This window comes from Hyla sarda, unplaced genomic scaffold (genome assembly GCF_029499605.1).
Source record: "Hyla sarda isolate aHylSar1 unplaced genomic scaffold, aHylSar1.hap1 scaffold_511, whole genome shotgun sequence".
Lineage (NCBI taxonomy): Eukaryota > Metazoa > Chordata > Amphibia > Anura > Hylidae > Hyla > Hyla sarda.
The window spans coordinates 204,007-225,146 of NW_026610522.1; the positions used below are offsets into that span (position 1 = coordinate 204,007).

General features: G+C 45.3%; 9 non-coding genes across 9 annotated transcripts; all 9 read left to right on the forward strand.

The window, feature by feature from the left end:
- The first annotated feature begins 2,387 nt into the window (after nucleotides 1–2,387).
- Nucleotides 2,388–2,573, forward strand: LOC130337965 (U2 spliceosomal RNA). The gene has a single exon (XR_008878764.1). It is a non-coding gene; the product is annotated as a U2 spliceosomal RNA (small nuclear RNA).
- Nucleotides 2,574–4,657: 2,084 nt separating this feature from the next.
- On the forward strand, nucleotides 4,658–4,848 carry LOC130338030 (U2 spliceosomal RNA). The gene has a single exon (XR_008878806.1). It is a non-coding gene; the product is annotated as a U2 spliceosomal RNA (small nuclear RNA).
- Nucleotides 4,849–6,950: 2,102 nt separating this feature from the next.
- Nucleotides 6,951–7,141, forward strand: LOC130338032 (U2 spliceosomal RNA). The gene has a single exon (XR_008878808.1). It is a non-coding gene; the product is annotated as a U2 spliceosomal RNA (small nuclear RNA).
- Nucleotides 7,142–9,224: 2,083 nt separating this feature from the next.
- LOC130338033 (U2 spliceosomal RNA) lies at nucleotides 9,225–9,415 on the forward strand. The gene has a single exon (XR_008878809.1). It is a non-coding gene; the product is annotated as a U2 spliceosomal RNA (small nuclear RNA).
- Nucleotides 9,416–11,515: 2,100 nt separating this feature from the next.
- On the forward strand, nucleotides 11,516–11,706 carry LOC130338034 (U2 spliceosomal RNA). Its single transcript, XR_008878810.1, has one exon. It is a non-coding gene; the product is annotated as a U2 spliceosomal RNA (small nuclear RNA).
- A 2,090-nt stretch (nucleotides 11,707–13,796) lies between these two features.
- Nucleotides 13,797–13,987, forward strand: LOC130338035 (U2 spliceosomal RNA). The gene has a single exon (XR_008878811.1). It is a non-coding gene; the product is annotated as a U2 spliceosomal RNA (small nuclear RNA).
- Nucleotides 13,988–16,073: 2,086 nt separating this feature from the next.
- On the forward strand, nucleotides 16,074–16,264 carry LOC130338036 (U2 spliceosomal RNA). The gene has a single exon (XR_008878812.1). It is a non-coding gene; the product is annotated as a U2 spliceosomal RNA (small nuclear RNA).
- A 2,087-nt stretch (nucleotides 16,265–18,351) lies between these two features.
- LOC130337939 (U2 spliceosomal RNA) lies at nucleotides 18,352–18,542 on the forward strand. The gene has a single exon (XR_008878741.1). It is a non-coding gene; the product is annotated as a U2 spliceosomal RNA (small nuclear RNA).
- Nucleotides 18,543–20,633: 2,091 nt separating this feature from the next.
- On the forward strand, nucleotides 20,634–20,824 carry LOC130337941 (U2 spliceosomal RNA). Its single transcript, XR_008878742.1, has one exon. It is a non-coding gene; the product is annotated as a U2 spliceosomal RNA (small nuclear RNA).
- The last annotated feature ends 316 nt before the right edge of the window (nucleotides 20,825–21,140 follow it).

Sequence of the window (21,140 nt, forward strand, 5' to 3'; positions counted from 1 at the left end):
GATATCATCCAAAACCTTGAGGGTGAATCCACTCCAAAAGGCATGTTAGATGCAGTTTTTAACTTCTACCAGCTTCTTTTTAATAAGAAAGATCTTAATCCATCCTTTTTAGAACATGTTCTTAATTCCCTTGATTTTAAGCTAGATGTTTTAGACCAGGAGGTTTTATCCCGTGATCTTAACTTAGATGAACTTTTATTTGTTTTTAAAAGTTTTTCTAGTGGGAAGGCCCCTGGGGAAGATGGTTTACCCATCGAATTTTATTTAGCTTTTTGGGATATTTTAAAGGATGATATGGTTTTATTGTATAAAGAAACTTTTATTGTTAATGAACTTCCCCCTTCCTGGAGGAGGGGGATTGTATCATTACTTTTTAAAAAGGGTGAAAAGGATATGCTAAAAAATTGGCGCCCCATCACACTTTTAAATGTCGATTATAAAGTTTTAGCCAAGTTATTAGCTGTCCGTTTTAAACCTTTTATTCATAAATTAATTCACCCAAATCAGGTTTGTGGGGTACCTGGAAGGTCTATAGCTGAATCCCTAAATATTTTAAGAGATGTTTTATGGTATTTTAAGGATAGAAATCAAACTGTAGCAATTTTATCCTTAGACTTTGAAAAAGCCTTTGATAGGGTCTCCCATGAATACCTGTTTTTAGTTCTTAAAAAGATGGCAGTGCCTGAAACGATTTTAAGCCGAATCATGCTTTTATACCGATCCTGTTTTAGTCAAGTCTCTGTTAATGGCTTTTTAACCAGCGGTGTTCCTCTTTTATCAGGTGTCAAACAGGGCTGCCCCCTGTCCCCACTCCTTTTTATTTGCGCAATCGAACCACTGATGGCCCTCCTCAGAAAAGACCGGGTAGTAAGAGGCGTACCGATACCTGGTGGAGGAGGGACCCATCTAAAGGTGTTGGGGTACATGGATGATGTCACCATACTGTGCCCGGACTCTCCATCCATGAGGGGGGCATTGAGGAACACCAGCTATTTCTGCGAGGTCTCTGGTTTTAAGCTAAACACAGATAAATGTGACTGTTTTTATATTGGCTCCTGGGATTCATCCATCACCCCAGGAGTTACAATGCAACAGGATCAAATTAAAGTTTTAGGTATTGTTTTTAACCAGGTCAATGATGGGAGCCCTAACTGGGATTCAGCTATAGCTAAGATGGAGAAGAAGATTTTAATGTGGAATCTTAGAAACCTTACCATGGAGGGGAAGATTTTAATAATAAAGATGGTTTTACTCCCTATTATGCTATACATTGCCATGGTATTTCCTCCATCTATTTTATACATTAAAAAAGTAACTAGAATTGTTTTTACTTTTTTATGGGGTTCAAAAATGGAGAAATTAAAGCGTGATTTTATGTACAAAAGTAAAGATAATGGCGGGAAAGATGTTCCTAACCTTTTTACTTTCTTTTACATAAAGTATTTCTGTTTCTGTTTTAAAATTATTAAATCCGATGGCATTTTTAGCTGCTTTTTAAGGTACGCTGCGGGCATGGTTTTTAAAAGATGGTTGCGCATCCCTCTGAACGCTCCGGTGCTTCTGTGTCCCCCAAAACATTATGTGGTGTTGGAAAAGACAGTCAGGCTCCTAGGTCTCCAAGATTTGGAGCCTGACATACTGGGGGACCAGAGAAAGGTATCAAAGGTCCTCAGGCGGAGTGAGGTTACCCTGGCAGTGTCCAATTTCACACAGGCAAGATCCAAAAAGGTATGGCGGAACGTGTACGGGAAGTTTCTGGCGAATGTACACAGGGATCTTGCCTGGGCAATCGTCCACCAGTGCCTCCCTACTCGTGAGTTCCAGCACAGGCGAGGACTGGTGGCGAGAGCCAAGTGCCCGAGAGATGGCTGCGGAGTGGACGAAACGGTGCTGCACATATTTTGGAACTGCCCTTTTGCACGGGAGCTTTGGAGGAAGGTAGGCCCACTTTTGAAGTGGGCCTGCGGCCTAAAAGATTTTAATCACGAATGTGTCTTTTACGGTCTTTTTAACTGCCCCAATTTTAAACAGCAGATGATCTGCTGGATGATTATTAATTGTTTTAAAAATGCCATCTGGAAAGTTAGGAACATCTTACTTTTTAAACATGATTTTATTGATGTTAAAAACTGTATAAAGCTGGCCCTGAGTGAGATGTACATCTATTACCTAAGAGACAAGAAGCAGTTGGGGGCCAGCGAGGCAGCATCCATGTGGTGTCTGCCTCTATGGAACGAAATAACAATATAATCAGTTTTTATGACATTTATATAATGTTTTATCCTGCCATTTTTATTTTTTCTCCTTTTATTACTGGTTTTATTATTTGTATTTTAAAACTTTTGTGAACCTTTTATTATTTTGCATTTTAAATTTTGTATGGTTTCTTATTTATTCAATAAAATTTTGTTGAAACCTTATCTGTTCTTATCAGTTTAATATCTGATACGTCCCCTATCTGGGGACCATATATTAAATGGATTTTTGAGAACGGGGGCCGATTTCGAAGCTTGCTTCCGTCGCCCTATGCATTGACCCGATATGGCAGTATCTTCGGGTACAGTGCACCACCCCCTTACAGGGTTAAAAAGAAAGATTCCTACTTTCATTGCTACCTGCTTGCTGGCTAGCCAGCTAGCCAGCCCTGTGGGCCTTGCTGCTGCTGCAGCCAAAAAACAAAAGGTGGTGCTGCTGCTACTTCTGCTGCTTCTGCTTCTGCTTGTGTCTGGCCGCTGTTGGAGCGTCCAGGCACAGGACTTCTGCTGCTGCTGACTAAATGGCCTCCTTAATTGGATCATTTGAGTAGCCAGCACACCTGTGCAGGTAGGGCATGACATGATAGGCAGCTGCCTTGATAGCGGGTGGGTGCTGAATGTTCCTAATTGACAAAATAAGATTAATGCTTATGAAGAAATATAAAATCTCATCCCTTCCCCAATATCGCGCCACACCCCTACCCCTTAATTCCCTGGTTGAACTTGATGGACATATGTCTTTTTTCGACCGTACTAACTATGTAACTATGTAACATAACATGGGGGGGGGGGGGTCTCCTGGCTGTTCACACAGGTGTGTCATTGCTGTACATTGACCATGCATTGCTTCTGTGGTATTGCAAAGGCAAAGACAAATGCTTCCAGCCATCCATTGCACTAATGGATTGGTCATCAGCTGGCTGTCTATGTCCCGCATCAATATAGACCAAAGTACAGAGGGTTAGGCTATGCTATTGTGCACCTACCTGATGCATCAGAAGGTGCGAGGCCCTTGCTAAATTCTGTGCACAGACTTTGAGATCTATACTTTAGACTGTATCTAAACCTGCTCCAACATGGACTGACATTCTGGCCTACTTTCAGCCGATGCGACTTGTCTGTCGCTGAACAGTCGCTTTTTATGTATTCAGCACCTATGTATAATGTTGTAAAAATGCTCTAGAAGCTAAAGTCGCAGAAATGTCACACATATTTGGCCTGCAACTTTCTGTGCGACAAATTCAGACAGGAAAAATCAGTATAAATCCTTAGAAAATTATCCCCCAGTGTCTCCATCTGCTGGCGGTATTGAATAAGCATTGCTGCACTGATGGGGTATGCATTAGACGAAAAAAAAGAAGAAAAAGAAGAATAATACGCCCAGAAAAGAGGCGAAAAGGAGAAAAACGTAAAAAAACGTGAAAAAAAAGTAAGAGGAAGAGAAGGGAAAAAAAGGTGGAAATGGGTTTAAAAGTGATTTCGGCGGAGATATATATATATATATATATATATATATATATATATATATACGCGCACACACACACATATATATAAACGTATTCTCCGTTGAGATATTGCAGCCGCTGCTGTGTCCAGGCCCAGGAGCCTTAGCACTGTGCTGTGATGTCACTCAATACCACTGACATCACTAGGTGTAAACAACATCTCTCCTTTGCTGTGTATGTGACTATGGAGCTGTTTGGTGATGTCGTCTATTATGGCCTTCATAGAAGCAACAGGAGATTGTTGCATCCATCTAGAACCCTCAGAACTACAGTGCTATGATGTCACTCACTTCCACAGGCCTTGCAGAGTGTAAACAACAACAACCCAGCTTTGTTGTGTATGTAACCATAGGGATTTGTGATGTCACCTAGAACCTTCACAGCAGCGACAGCTTTATGAGGAGCATCAGCACTGCTCTGCCTGAGCAGAACCATCACCGCCATAGGTTGTCAAATAACCCGGGTTTAACCCACACAGGTAAGTCCAATGGGGTGCAGGCATGTCCTCTATGCTTACAGCTTCCCGTGGGTGTTGGTTTGATACCGTTTGGGGACAGCCAAGGAGGCATCTGCAGGCAACAAAGGTAGGTGTGTGCTTGTGTGTGTGTTTCCTATGCAGATCCTAAGCCCAGTGTCACATGCAAGTAGGAGGAGTAAGAAGGGTTCCTGGAAAATCCGGGTTATGGATTGCATTTAAAAAGGCCCCGTGGGAGTGCAATGGGCCCCTGTCTTGCTGCTTAGCAATAATGGTATGGGTTTAGGTTCTGCTGTGTGTACTGGTGGTTGACTGCCCCCCAGCCCAGAGTGTGCATGGAAAATTGTCTGGCAGCCTCCCTGACAGCAAGCAGTGATAGTGCCCATGAAGGGCACCTTGTTGGGCCCGCCCCTTTCACGGTTATCGCTTCTCGGCCTTTTGGCTAAGATCAAGTGTAGTATCTGTTCTTATCAGTTTAATATCTGATACGTCCCCTATCTGGGGACCATATATTAAATGGATTTTTGAGAACGGGGGCCGATTTCGAAGCTTGCTTCCGTCGCCCTATGCATTGACCCGATATGGCAGTATCTTCGGGTACAGTGCACCACCCCCTTACAGGGTTAAAAAGAAAGATTCCTACTTTCATTGCTACCTGCTTGCTGGCTAGCCAGCTAGCCAGCCCTGTGGGCCTTGCTGCTGCTGCAGCCAAAAAACAAAAGGTGGTGCTGCTGCTGCTTCTGCTGCTTCTGCTTCTGCTTGTGTCTGGCCGCTGTTGGAGCGTCCAGGCACAGGACTTCTGCTGCTGCTGACTAAATGGCCTCCTTAATTGGATCATTTGAGTAGCCAGCACACCTGTGCAGGTAGGGCATGACATGATAGGCAGCTGCCTTGATAGCGGGTGGGTGCTGAATGTTCCTAATTGACAAAATAAGATTAATGCTTATGAAGAAATATAAAATCTCATCCCTTCCCCAATATCGCGCCACACCCCTACCCCTTAATTCCCTGGTTGAACTTGATGGACATATGTCTTTTTTCGACCGTACTAACTATGTAACTATGTAACATAACATGGGGGGGGGGGGGGGTCTCCTGGCTGTTCACACAGGTGTGTCATTGCTGTACATTGACCATGCATTGCTTCTGTGGTATTGCAAAGGCAAAGACAAATGCTTCCAGCCATCCATTGCACTAATGGATTGGTCATCAGCTGGCTGTCTATGTCCCGCATCAATATAGACCAAAGTACAGAGGGTTAGGCTATGCTATTGTGCACCTACCTGATGCATCAGAAGGTGCGAGGCCCTTGCTAAATTCTGTGCACAGACTTTGAGATCTATACTTTAGACTGTATCTAAACCTGCTCCAACATGGACTGACATTCTGGCCTACTTTCAGCCGATGCGACTTGTCTGTCGCTGAACAGTCGCTTTTTATGTATTCAGCACCTATGTATAATGTTGTAAAAATGCTCTAGAAGCTAAAGTCGCAGAAATGTCACACATATTTGGCCTGCAACTTTCTGTGCGACAAATTCAGACAGGAAAAATCAGTATAAATCCTTAGAAAATTATCCCCCAGTGTCTCCATCTGCTGGCGGTATTGAATAAGCATTGCTGCACTGATGGGGTATGCATTAGACGAAAAAAAAGAAGAAAAAGAAGAATAATACGCCCAGAAAAGAGGCGAAAAGGAGAAAAACGTAAAAAAACGTGAAAAAAAAGTAAGAGGAAGAGAAGGGAAAAAAAGGTGGAAATGGGTTTAAAAGTGATTTCGGCGGAGAAATATATATATATATATATATATATATATATATATATATATATATATATATATATACGCGCACACACACACATATATATAAACGTATTCTCCGTTGAGATATTGCAGCCGCTGCTGTGTCCAGGCCCAGGAGCCTTAGCACTGTGCTGTGATGTCACTCAATACCACTGACATCACTAGGTGTAAACAACATCTCTCCTTTGCTGTGTATGTGACTATGGAGCTGTTTGGTGATGTCGTCTATTATGGCCTTCATAGAAGCAACAGGAGATTGTTGCATCCATCTAGAACCCTCAGAACTACAGTGCTATGATGTCACTCACTTCCACAGGCCTTGCAGAGTGTAAACAACAACAACCCAGCTTTGTTGTGTATGTAACCATAGGGATTTGTGATGTCACCTAGAACCTTCACAGCAGCGACAGCTTTATGAGGAGCATCAGCACTGCTCTGCCTGAGCAGAACCATCACCGCCATAGGTTGTCAAATAACCCGGGTTTAACCCACACAGGTAAGTCCAATGGGGTGCAGGCATGTCCTCTATGCTTACAGCTTCCCGTGGGTGTTGGTTTGATACCGTTTGGGGACAGCCAAGGAGGCATCTGCAGGCAACAAAGGTAGGTGTGTGCTTGTGTGTGTGTTTCCTATGCAGATCCTAAGCCCAGTGTCACATGCAAGTAGGAGGAGTAAGAAGGGTTCCTGGCAAATCCGGGTTATGGATTGCATTTAAAAAGGCCCCGTGGGAGTGCAATGGGCCCCTGTCTTGCTGCTTAGCAATAATGGTATGGGTTTAGGTTCTGCTGTGTGTACTGGTGGTTGACTGCCCCCCAGCCCAGAGTGTGCATGGAAAATTGTCTGGCAGCCTCCCTGACAGCAAGCAGTGATAGTGCCCATGAAGGGCACCTTGTTGGGCCCGCCCCTTTCACGGTTATCGCTTCTCGGCCTTTTGGCTAAGATCAAGTGTAGTATCTGTTCTTATCAGTTTAATATCTGATACGTCCCCTATCTGGGGACCATATATTAAATGGATTTTTGAGAACGGGGGCCGATTTCGAAGCTTGCTTCCGTCGCCCTATGCATTGACCCGATATGGCAGTATCTTCGGGTACAGTGCACCACCCCCTTACAGGGTTAAAAAGAAAGATTCCTACTTTCATTGCTACCTGCTTGCTGGCTAGCCAGCTAGCCAGCCCTGTGGGCCTTGCTGCTGCTGCAGCCAAAAAACAAAAGGTGGTGCTGCTGCTGCTTCTGCTTCTGCTGCTTCTGCTTGTGTCTGGCCGCTGTTGGAGCGTCCAGGCACAGGACTTCTGCTGCTGCTGACTAAATGGCCTCCTTAATTGGATCATTTGAGTAGCCAGCACACCTGTGCAGGTAGGGCATGACATGATAGGCAGCTGCCTTGATAGCGGGTGGGTGCTGAATGTTCCTAATTGACAAAATAAGATTAATGCTTATGAAGAAATATAAAATCTCATCCCTTCCCCAATATCGCGCCACACCCCTACCCCTTAATTCCCTGGTTGAACTTGATGGACATATGTCTTTTTTCGACCGTACTAACTATGTAACTATGTAACATAACATGGGGGGGGGGGGTCTCCTGGCTGTTCACACAGGTGTGTCATTGCTGTACATTGACCATGCATTGCTTCTGTGGTATTGCAAAGGCAAAGACAAATGCTTCCAGCCATCCATTGCACTAATGGATTGGTCATCAGCTGGCTGTCTATGTCCCGCATCAATATAGACCAAAGTATAGAGGGTTAGGCTATGCTATTGTGCACCTACCTGATGCATCAGAAGGTGCGAGGCCCTTGCTAAATTCTGTGCACAGACTTTGAGATCTATACTTTAGACTGTATCTAAACCTGCTCCAACATGGACTGACATTCTGGCCTACTTTCAGCCGATGCGACTTGTCTGTCGCTGAACAGTCGCTTTTTATGTATTCAGCACCTATGTATAATGTTGTAAAAATGCTCTAGAAGCTAAAGTCGCAGAAATGTCACACATATTTGGCCTGCAACTTTCTGTGCGACAAATTCAGACAGGAAAAATCAGTATAAATCCTTAGAAAATTATCCCCCAGTGTCTCCATCTGCTGGCGGTATTGAATAAGCATTGCTGCACTGATGGGGTATGCATTAGACGAAAAAAAAGAAGAAAAAGAAGAATAATACGCCCAGAAAAGAGGCGAAAAGGAGAAAAACGTAAAAAAACTTGAAAAAAAAGTAAGAGGAAGAGAAGGGAAAAAAAGGTGGAAATGGGTTTAAAAGTGATTTCGGCGGAGAAATATATATATATATATATATATATATATATATATATATACGCGCACACACACACATATATATAAACGTATTCTCCGTTGAGATATTGCAGCCGCTGCTGTGTCCAGGCCCAGGAGCCTTAGCACTGTGCTGTGATGTCACTCAATACCACTGACATCACTAGGTGTAAACAACATCTCTCCTTTGCTGTGTATGTGACTATGGAGCTGTTTGGTGATGTCGTCTATTATGGCCTTCATAGAAGCAACAGGAGATTGTTGCATCCATCTAGAACCCTCAGAACTACAGTGCTATGATGTCACTCACTTCCACAGGCCTTGCAGAGTGTAAACAACAACAACCCAGCTTTGTTGTGTATGTAACCATAGGGATTTGTGATGTCACCTAGAACCTTCACAGCAGCGACAGCTTTATGAGGAGCATCAGCACTGCTCTGCCTGAGCAGAACCATCACCGCCATAGGTTGTCAAATAACCCGGGTTTAACCCACACAGGTAAGTCCAATGGGGTGCAGGCATGTCCTCTATGCTTACAGCTTCCCGTGGGTGTTGGTTTGATACCGTTTGGGGACAGCCAAGGAGGCATCTGCAGGCAACAAAGGTAGGTGTGTGCTTGTGTGTGTGTTTCCTATGCAGATCCTAAGCCCAGTGTCACATGCAAGTAGGAGGAGTAAGAAGGGTTCCTGGCAAATCCGGGTTATGGATTGCATTTAAAAAGGCCCCGTGGGAGTGCAATGGGCCCCTGTCTTGCTGCTTAGCAATAATGGTATGGGTTTAGGTTCTGCTGTGTGTACTGGTGGTTGACTGCCCCCCAGCCCAGAGTGTGCATGGAAAATTGTCTGGCAGCCTCCCTGACAGCAAGCAGTAATAGTGCCCATGAAGGGCACCTTGTTGGGCCCGCCCCTTTCACGGTTATCGCTTCTCGGCCTTTTGGCTAAGATCAAGTGTAGTATCTGTTCTTATCAGTTTAATATCTGATACGTCCCCTATCTGGGGACCATATATTAAATGGATTTTTGAGAACGGGGGCCGATTTCGAAGCTTGCTTCCGTCGCCCTATGCATTGACCCGATATGGCAGTATCTTCGGGTACAGTGCACCACCCCCTTACAGGGTTAAAAAGAAAGATTCCTACTTTCATTGCTACCTGCTTGCTGGCTAGCCAGCTAGCCAGCCCTGTGGGCCTTGCTGCTGCTGCAGCCAAAAAACAAAAGGTGGTGCTGCTGCTGCTTCTGCTGCTTCTGCTTCTGCTTGTGTCTGGCCGCTGTTGGAGCGTCCAGGCACAGGACTTCTGCTGCTGCTGACTAAATGGCCTCCTTAATTGGATCATTTGAGTAGCCAGCACACCTGTGCAGGTAGGGCATGACATGATAGGCAGCTGCCTTGATAGCGGGTGGGTGCTGAATGTTCCTAATTGACAAAATAAGATTAATGCTTATGAAGAAATATAAAATCTCATCCCTTCCCCAATAACGCGCCACACCCCTACCCCTTAATTCCCTGGTTGAACTTGATGGACATATGTCTTTTTTCGACCGTACTAACTATGTAACTATGTAACATAACATGGGGGGGGGGGGGTCTCCTGGCTGTTCACACAGGTGTGTCATTGCTGTACATTGACCATGCATTGCTTCTGTGGTATTGCAAAGGCAAAGACAAATGCTTCCAGTTATCCATTGCACTAATGGATTGGTCATCAGCTGGCTGTCTATGTCCCGCATCAATATAGACCAAAGTACAGAGGGTTAGGCTATGCTATTGTGCACCTACCTGATGCATCAGAAGGTGCGAGGCCCTTGCTAAATTCTGTGCACAGACTTTGAGATCTATACTTTAGACTGTATCTAAACCTGCTCCAACATGGACTGACATTCTGGCCTACTTTCAGCCGATGCGACTTGTCTGTCGCTGAACAGTCGCTTTTTATGTATTCAGCACTTATGTATAATGTTGTAAAAATGCTCTAGAAGCTAAAGTCGCAGAAATGTCACACATATTTGGCCTGCAACTTTCTGTGCGACAAATTCAGACAGGAAAAATCAGTATAAATCCTTAGAAAATTATCCCCCAGTGTCTCCATCTGCTGGCGGTATTGAATAAGCATTGCTGCACTGATGGGGTATGCATTAGACGAAAAAAAAGAAGAAAAAGAAGAATAATACGCCCAGAAAAGAGGCGAAAAGGAGAAAAACGTAAAAAAACGTGAAAAAAAAGTAAGAGGAAGAGAAGGGAAAAAAAGGTGGAAATGGGTTTAAAAGTGATTTCGGCGGAGAAATATATATATATATATATATATATATATATATATATATATATATATATATATATACGCGCACACACACACATATATATAAACGTATTCTCCGTTGAGATATTGCAGCCGCTGCTGTGTCCAGGCCCAGGAGCCTTAGCACTGTGCTGTGATGTCACTCAATACCACTGACATCACTAGGTGTAAACAACATCTCTCCTTTGCTGTGTATGTGACTATGGAGCTGTTTGGTGATGTCGTCTATTATGGCCTTCATAGAAGCAACAGGAGATTGTTGCATCCATCTAGAACCCTCAGAACTACAGTGCTATGATGTCACTCACTTCCACAGGCCTTGCAGAGTGTAAACAACAACAACCCAGCTTTGTTGTGTATGTAACCATAGGGATTTGTGATGTCACCTAGAACCTTCACAGCAGCGACAGCTTTATGAGGAGCATCAGCACTGCTCTGCCTGAGCAGAACCATCACCGCCATAGGTTGTCAAATAACCCGGGTTTAACCCACACAGGTAAGTCCAATGGGGTGCAGGCATGTCCTCTATGCTTACAGCTTCCCGTGGGTGTTGGTTTGATACCGTTTGGGGACAGCCAAGGAGGCATCTGCAGGCAACAAAGGTAGGTGTGTGCTTGTGTGTGTGTTTCCTATGCAGATCCTAAGCCCAGTGTCACATGCAAGTAGGAGGAGTAAGAAGGGTTCCTGGCAAATCCGGGTTATGGATTGCATTTAAAAAGGCCCCGTGGGAGTGCAATGGGCCCCTGTCTTGCTGCTTAGCAATAATGGTATGGGTTTAGGTTCTGCTGTGTGTACTGGTGGTTGACTGCCCCCCAGCCCAGAGTGTGCATGGAAAATTGTCTGGCAGCCTCCCTGACAGCAAGCAGTGATAGTGCCCATGAAGGGCACCTTGTTGGGCCCGCCCCTTTCACGGTTATCGCTTCTCGGCCTTTTGGCTAAGATCAAGTGTAGTATCTGTTCTTATCAGTTTAATATCTGATACGTCCCCTATCTGGGGACCATATATTAAATGGATTTTTGAGAACGGGGGCCGATTTCGAAGCTTGCTTCCGTCGCCCTATGCATTGACCCGATATGGCAGTATCTTCGGGTACAGTGCACCACCCCCTTACAGGGTTAAAAAGAAAGATTCCTACTTTCATTGCTACCTGCTTGCTGGCTAGCCAGCTAGCCAGCCCTGTGGGCCTTGCTGCTGCTGCAGCCAAAAAACAAAAGGTGGTGCTGCTGCTGCTGCTTCTGCTGCTTCTGCTTCTGCTTGTGTCTGGCCGCTGTTGGAGCGTCCAGGCACAGGACTTCTGCTGCTGCTGACTAAATGGCCTCCTTAATTGGATCATTTGAGTAGCCAGCACACCTGTGCAGGTAGGGCATGACATGATAGGCAGCTGCCTTGATAGCGGGTGGGTGCTGAATGTTCCTAATTGACAAAATAAGATTAATGCTTATGAAGAAATATAAAATCTCATCCCTTCCCCAATATCGCGCCACACCCCTACCCCTTAATTCCCTGGTTGAACTTGATGGACATATGTCTTTTTTCGACCGTACTAACTATGTAACTATGTAACATAACATGGGGGGGGGGGGTCTCCTGGCTGTTCACACAGGTGTGTCATTGCTGTACATTGACCATGCATTGCTTCTGTGGTATTGCAAAGGCAAAGACAAATGCTTCCAGCCATCCATTGCACTAATGGATTGGTCATCAGCTGGCTGTCTATGTCCCGCATCAATATAGACCAAAGTACAGAGGGTTAGGCTATGCTATTGTGCACCTACCTGATGCATCAGAAGGTGCGAGGCCCTTGCTAAATTCTGTGCACAGACTTTGAGATCTATACTTTAGACTGTATCTAAACCTGCTCCAACATGGACTGACATTCTGGCCTACTTTCAGCCGATGCGACTTGTCTGTCGCTGAACAGTCGCTTTTTATGTATTCAGCACCTATGTATAATGTTGTAAAAATGCTCTAGAAGCTAAAGTCGCAGAAATGTCACACATATTTGGCCTGCAACTTTCTGTGCGACAAATTCAGACAGGAAAAATCAGTATAAATCCTTAGAAAATTATCCCCCAGTGTCTCCATCTGCTGGCGGTATTGAATAAGCATTGCTGCACTGATGGGGTATGCATTAGACGAAAAAAAAGAAGAAAAAGAAGAATAATACGCCCAGAAAAGAGGCGAAAAGGAGAAAAACGTAAAAAAACTTGAAAAAAAAGTAAGAGGAAGAGAAGGGAAAAAAAGGTGGAAATGGGTTTAAAAGTGATTTCGGCGGAGAAATATATATATATATATATATATATATATATATATATATATATACGCGCACACACACACATATATATAAACGTATTCTCCGTTGAGATATTGCAGCCGCTGCTGTGTCCAGGCCCAGGAGCCTTAGCACTGTGCTGTGATGTCACTCAATACCACTGACATCACTAGGTGTAAACAACATCTCTCCTTTGCTGTGTATGTGACTATGGAGCTGTTTGGTGATGTCGTCTATTATGGCCTTCATAGAAGCAACAGGAGATTGTTGCATCCATCTAGAACCCTCAGAACTACAGTGCTATGATGTCACTCACTTCCACAGGCCTTGCAGAGTGTAAACAACAACAACCCAGCTTTGTTGTGTATGTAACCATAGGGATTTGTGATGTCACCTAGAACCTTCACAGCAGCGACAGCTTTATGAGGAGCATCAGCACTGCTCTGCCTGAGCAGAACCATCACCGCCATAGGTTGTCAAATAACCCGGGTTTAACCCACACAGGTAAGTCCAATGGGGTGCAGGCATGTCCTCTATGCTTACAGCTTCCCGTGGGTGTTGGTTTGATACCGTTTGGGGACAGCCAAGGAGGCATCTGCAGGCAACAAAGGTAGGTGTGTGCTTGTGTGTGTGTTTCCTATGCAGATCCTAAGCCCAGTGTCACATGCAAGTAGGAGGAGTAAGAAGGGTTCCTGACAAATCCGGGTTATGGATTGCATTTAAAAAGGTCCCGTGGGAGTGCAATGGGCCCCTATCTTGCTGCTTAGCAATAATGGTATGGGTTTAGGTTCTGCTGTGTGTACTGGTGGTTGACTGCCCCCCAGCCCAGAGTGTGCATGGAAAATTGTCTGGCAGCCTCCCTGACAGCAAGCAGTGATAGTGCCCATGAAGGGCACCTTGTTGGGCCCGCCCCTTTCACGGTTATCGCTTCTCGGCCTTTTGGCTAAGATCAAGTGTAGTATCTGTTCTTATCAGTTTAATATCTGATACGTCCCCTATCTGGGGACCATATATTAAATGGATTTTTGAGAACGGGGGCCGATTTCGAAGCTTGCTTCCGTCGCCCTATGCATTGACCCGATATGGCAGTATCTTCGGGTACAGTGCACCACCCCCTTACAGGGTTAAAAAGAAAGATTCCTACTTTCATTGCTACCTGCTTGCTGGCTAGCCAGCTAGCCAGCCCTGTGGGCCTTGCTGCTGCTGCAGCCAAAAAACAAAAGGTGGTGCTGCTGCTGCTTCTGCTGCTTCTGCTTCTGCTTGTGTCTGGCCGCTGTTGGAGCGTCCAGGCACAGGACTTCTGCTGCTGCTGACTAAATGGCCTCCTTAATTGGATCATTTGAGTAGCCAGCACACCTGTGCAGGTAGGGCATGACATGATAGGCAGCTGCCTTGATAGCGGGTGGGTGCTGAATGTTCCTAATTGACAAAATAAGATTAATGCTTATGAAGAAATATAAAATCTCATCCCTTCCCCAATATCGCGCCACACCCCTACCCCTTAATTCCCTGGTTGAACTTGATGGACATATGTCTTTTTTCGACCGTACTAACTATGTAACTATGTAACATAACATGGGGGGGGGGGGGTCTCCTGGCTGTTCACACAGGTGTGTCATTGCTGTAAATTGACCATGCATTGCTTCTGTGGTATTGCAAAGGCAAAGACAAATGCTTCCAGCCATCCATTGCACTAATGGATTGGTCATCAGCTGGCTGTCTATGTCCCGCATCAATATAGACCAAAGTACAGAGGGTTAGGCTATGCTATTGTGCACCTACCTGATGCATCAGAAGGTGCGAGGCCCTTGCTAAATTCTGTGCACAGACTTTGAGATCTATACTTTAGACTGTATCTAAACCTGCTCCAACATGGACTGACATTCTGGCCTACTTTCAGCCGATGCGACTTGTCTGTCGCTGAACAGTCGCTTTTTATGTATTCAGCACCTATGTATAATGTTGTAAAAATGCTCTAGAAGCTAAAGTCGCAGAAATGTCACACATATTTGGCCTGCAACTTTCTGTGCGACAAATTCAGACAGGAAAAATCAGTATAAATCCTTAGAAAATTATCCCCCAGTGTCTCCATCTGCTGGCGGTATTGAATAAGCATTGCTGCACTGATGGGGTATGCATTAGACGAAAAAAAAGAAGAAAAAGAAGAATAATACGCCCAGAAAAGAGGCGAAAAGGAGAAAAACGTAAAAAAACGTGAAAAAAAAGTAAGAGGAAGAGAAGGGAAAAAAAGGTGGAAATGGGTTTAAAAGTGATTTCGGCGGAGAAATATATATATATATATATATATATATATATATATATATACGCGCACACACACACATATATATATAAACGTATTCTCCGTTGAGATATTGCAGCCGCTGCTGTGTCCAGGCCCAGGAGCCTTAGCACTGTGCTGTGATGTCACTCAATACCACTGACATCACTAGGTGTAAACAACATCTCTCCTTTGCTGTGTATGTGACTATGGAGCTGTTTGGTGATGTCGTCTATTATGGCCTTCATAGAAGCAACAGGAGATTGTTGCATCCATCTAGAACCCTCAGAACTACAGTGCTATGATGTCACTCACTTCCACAGGCCTTGCAGAGTGTAAACAACAACAACCCAGCTTTGTTGTGTATGTAACCATAGGGATTTGTGATGTCACCTAGAACCTTCACAGCAGCGACAGCTTTATGAGGAGCATCAGCACTGCTCTGCCTGAGCAGAACCATCACCGCCATAGGTTGTCAAATAACCCGGGTTTAACCCACACAGGTAAGTCCAATGGGGTGCAGGCATGTCCTCTATGCTTACAGCTTCCCGTGGGTGTTGGTTTGATACCGTTTGGGGACAGCCAAGGAGGCATCTGCAGGCAACAAAGGTAGGTGTGTGCTTGTGTGTGTGTTTCCTATGCAGATCCTAAGCCCAGTGTCACATGCAAGTAGGAGGAGTAAGAAGGGTTCCTGGCAAATCCGGGTTATGGATTGCATTTAAAAAGGCCCCGTGGGAGTGCAATGGGCCCCTGTCTTGCTGCTTAGCAATAATGGTATGGGTTTAGGTTCTGCTGTGTGTACTGGTGGTTGACTGCCCCCCAGCCCAGAGTGTGCATGGAAAATTGTCTGGCAGCCTCCCTGACAGCAAGCAGTGATAGTGCCCATGAAGGGCACCTTGTTGGGCCCGCCCCTTTCACGGTTATCGCTTCTCGGCCTTTTGGCTAAGATCAAGTGTAGTATCTGTTCTTATCAGTTTAATATCTGATACGTCCCCTATCTGGGGACCATATATTAAATGGATTTTTGAGAACGGGGGCCGATTTCGAAGCTTGCTTCCGTCGCCCTATGCATTGACCCGATATGGCAGTATCTTCGGGTACAGTGCACCACCCCCTTACAGGGTTAAAAAGAAAGATTCCTACTTTCATTGCTACCTGCTTGCTGGCTAGCCAGCTAGCCAGCCCTGTGGGCCTTGCTGCTGCTGCAGCCAAAAAACAAAAGGTGGTGCTGCTGCTGCTTCTGCTGCTTCTGCTTCTGCTTGTGTCTGGCCGCTGTTGGAGCGTCCAGGCACAGGACTTCTGCTGCTGCTGACTAAATGGCCTCCTTAATTGGATCATTTGAGTAGCCAGCACACCTGTGCAGGTAGGGCATGACATGATAGGCAGCTGCCTTGATAGCGGGTGGGTGCTGAATGTTCCTAATTGACAAAATAAGATTAATGCTTATGAAGAAATATAAAATCTCATCCCTTCCCCAATATCGCGCCACACCCCTACCCCTTAATTCCCTGGTTGAACTTGATGGACATATGTCTTTTTTCGACCGTACTAACTATGTAACTATGTAACATAACATGGGGGGGGGGGGTCTCCTGGCTGTTCACACAGGTGTGTCATTGCTGTACATTGACCATGCATTGCTTCTGTGGTATTGCAAAGGCAAAGACAAATGCTTCCAGCCATCCATTGCACTAATGGATTGGTCATCAGCTGGCTGTCTATGTCCCGCATCAATATAGACCAAAGTACAGAGGGTTAGGCAATGCTATTGTGCACCTACCTGATGCATCAGAAGGTGCGAGGCCCTTGCTAAATTCTGTGCACAGACTTTGAGATCTATACTTTAGACTGTATCTAAACCTGCTCCAACATGGACTGACATTCTGGCCTACTTTCAGCCGATGCGACTTGTCTGTCGCTGAACAGTCGCTTTTTATGTATTCAGCACCTATGTATAATGTTGTAAAAATGCTCTAGAAGCTAAAGTCGCAGAAATGTCACACATATTTGGCCTGCAACTTTCTGTGCGACAAATTCAGACAGGAAAAATCAGTATAAATCCTTAGAAAATTATCCCCCAGTGTCTCCATCTGCTGGCGGTATTGAATAAGCATTGCTGCACTGATGGGGTATGCATTAGACGAAAAAAAAGAAGAAAAAGAAGAATAATACGCCCAGAAAAGAGGCGAAAAGGAGAAAAACGTAAAAAAACGTGAAAAAAAAGTAAGAGGAAGAGAAGGGAAAAAAAGGTGGAAATGGGGTTAAAAGTGATTTCGGCGGAGAAATATATATATATATATATATATATATATATATATATATATATACGCGCACACACACACATATATAGAAACGTATTCTCCGTTGAGATATTGCAGCCGCTGCTGTGTCCAGGCCCAGGAGCCTTAGCACTGTGCTGTGATGTCACTCAATACCACTGACATCACTAGGTGTAAACAACATCTCTCCTTTGCTGTGTATGTGACTATGGAGCTGTTTGGTGATGTCGTCTATTATGGCCTTCATAGAAGCAACAGGAGATTGTTGCATCCATCTAGAACCCTCAGAACTACAGTGCTATGATGTCACTCACTTCCACAGGCCTTGCAGAGTGTAAACAACAACAACCCAGCTTTGTTGTGTATGTAACCATAGGGATTTGTGATGTCACCTAGAACCTTCACAGCAGCGACAGCTTTATGAGGAGCATCAGCACTGCTCTGCCTGAGCAGAACCATCACCGCCATAGGTTGTCAAATAACCCGGGTTTAACCCACACAGGTAAGTCCAATGGGGTGCAGGCATGTCCTCTATGCTTACAGCTTCCCGTGGGTGTTGGTTTGATACCGTTTGGGGACAGCCAAGGAGGCATCTGCAGGCAACAAAGGTAGGTGTGTGCTTGTGTGTGTGTTTCCTATGCAGATCCTAAGCCCAGTGTCACATGCAAGTAGGAGGAGTAAGAAGGGTTCCTGGCAAATCCGGGTTATGGATTGCATTTAAAAAGGCCCCGTGGGAGTGCAATGGGCCCCTGTCTTGCTGCTTAGCAATAATGGTATGGGTTTAGGTTCTGCTGTGTGTACTGGTGGTTGACTGCCCCCCAGCCCAGAGTGTGCATGGAAAATTGTCTGGCAGCCTCCCTGACAGCAAGCAGTGATAGTGCCCATGAAGGGCACCTTGTTGGGCCCGCCCCTTTCACGGTTATCGCTTCTCGGCCTTTTGGCTAAGATCAAGTGTAGTATCTGTTCTTATCAGTTTAATATCTGATACGTCCCCTATCTGGGGACCATATATTAAATGGATTTTTGAGAACGGGGGCCGATTTCGAAGCTTGCTTCCGTCGCCCTATGCATTGACCCGATATGGCAGTATCTTCGGGTACAGTGCACCACCCCCTTACAGGGTTAAAAAGAAAGATTCCTACTTTCATTGCTACCTGCTTGCTGGCTAGCCAGCTAGCCAGCCCTGTGGGCCTTGCTGCTGCTGCAGCCAAAAAACAAAAGGTGGTGCTGCTGCTGCTTCTGCTGCTTCTGCTTCTGCTTGTGTCTGGCCGCTGTTGGAGCGTCCAGGCACAGGACTTCTGCTGCTGCTGACTAAATGGCCTCCTTAATTGGATCATTTGAGTATCCAGCACACCTGTGCAGGTAGGGCATGACATGATAGGCAGCTGCCTTGATAGCGGGTGGGTGCTGAATGTTCCTAATTGACAAAATAAGATTAATGCTTATGAAGAAATATAAAATCTCATCCCTTCCCCAATATCGCGCCACACCCCTACCCCTTAATTCCCTGGTTGAACTTGATGGACATATGTCTTTTTTCGACCGTACTAACTATGTAACTATGTAACATAACATGGGGGGGGGGGGTCTCCTGGCAGTTCACACAGGTGTGTCATTGCTGTACATTGACCATGCATTGCTTCTGTGGTATTGCAAAGGCAAAGACAAATGCTTCCAGCCATCCATTGCACTAATGGATTGGTCATCAGCTGGCTGTCTATGTCCCGCATCAATATAGACCAAAGTACAGAGGGTTAGGCTATGCTATTGTGCACCTACCTGATGCATCAGAAGGTGCGAGGCCCTTGCTAAATTCTGTGCACAGACTTTGAGATCTATACTTTAGACTGTATCTAAACCTGCTCCAACATGGACTGACATTCTGGCCTACTTTCAGCCGATGCGACTTGTCTGTCGCTGAACAGTCGCTTTTTATGTATTCAGCACCTATGTATAATGTTGTAAAAATGCTCTAGAAGCTAAAGTCGCAGAAATGTCACACATATTTGGCCTGCAACTTTCTGTGCGACAAATTCAGACAGGAAAAATCAGTATAAATCCTTAGAAAATTATCCCCCAGTGTCTCCATCTGCTGGCGGTATTGAATAAGCATTGCTGCACTGATGGGGTATGCATTAGACGAAAAAAAAGAAGAAAAAGAAGAATAATACGCCCAGAAAAGAGGCGAAAAGGAGAAAAACGTAAAAAAACTTGAAAAAAAAGTAAGAGGAAGAGAAGGGAAAAAAAGGTGGAAATGGGTTTAAAAGTGATTTCGGCGGAGAAATATATATATATATATATATATATATATATATATATATATATATATACGCGCACACACACACATATATATAAACGTATTCTCCGTTGAGATATTGCAGCCGCTGCTGTGTCCAGGCCCAGGAGCCTTAGCACTGTGCTGTGATGTCACTCAATACCACTGACATCACTAGGTGTAAACAACATCTCTCCTTTGCTGTGTATGTGACTATGGAGCTGTTTGGTGATGTCGTCTATTATGGCCTTCATAGAAGCAACAGGAGATTGTTGCATCCATCTAGAACCCTCAGAACTACAGTGCTATGATGTCACTCACTTCCACAGGCCTTGCAGAGTGTAAACAACAACAACCCAGCTTTGTTGTGTATGTAACCATAGGGATTTGTGATGTCACCTAGAACCTTCACAGCAGCGACAGCTTTATGAGGAGCATCAGCACTGCTCTGCCTGAGCAGAACCATCACCGCCATAGGTTGTCAAATAACCCGGGTTTAACCCACACAGGTAAGTCCAATGGGGTGCAGGCATGTCCTCTATGCTTACAGCTTCCCGTGGGTGTTGGTTTGATACCGTTTGGGGACAGCCAAGGAGGCATCTGCAGGCAACAAAGGTAGGTGTGTGCTTGTGTGTGTGTTTCCTATGCAGATCCTAAGCCCAGTGTCACATGCACGTAGGAGGAGTAAGAAGGGTTCCTGGCAAATCCGGGTTATGGATTGCATTTAAAAAGGCCCCGTGGGAGTGCAATGGGCCCCTGTCTTGCTGCTTAGCAATAATGGTATGGGTTTAGGTTCTGCTGTGTGTACTGGTGGTTGACTGCCCCCCAGCCCAGAGTGTGCATGGAAAATTGTCTGGCAGCCTCCCTGACAGCAAGCAGTGATAGTGCCCATGAAGGGCACCTTGTTGGGCCCGCCCCTTTCACGGTTATCGCTTCTCGGCCTTTTGGCTAAGATCAAGTGTAGTATCTGTTCTTATCAGTTTAATATCTGATACGTCCCCTATCTGGGGACCATATATTAAATGGATTTTTGAGAACGGGGGCCGATTTCGAAGCTTGCTTCCGTCGCCCTATGCATTGACCCGATATGGCAGTATCTTCGGGTACAGTGCACCACCCCCTTACAGGGTTAAAAAGAAAGATTCCTACTTTCATTGCTACCTGCTTGCTGGCTAGCCAGCTAGCCAGCCCTGTGGGCCTTGCTGCTGCTGCAGCCAAAAAACAAAAGGTGGTGCTGCTGCTGCTTCTGCTGCTTCTGCTGCTTCTGCTTCTGCTTGTGTCTGGCCGCTGTTGGAGCGTCCAGGCACAGGACTTCTGCTGCTGCTGACGACTAAATGGCCTCCTTAATTGGATCATTTGAGTAGCCAGCACACCTGTGCAGGTAGGGCATGACATGATAGGCAGCTGCCTTGATAGCGGGTGGGTGCTGAATGTT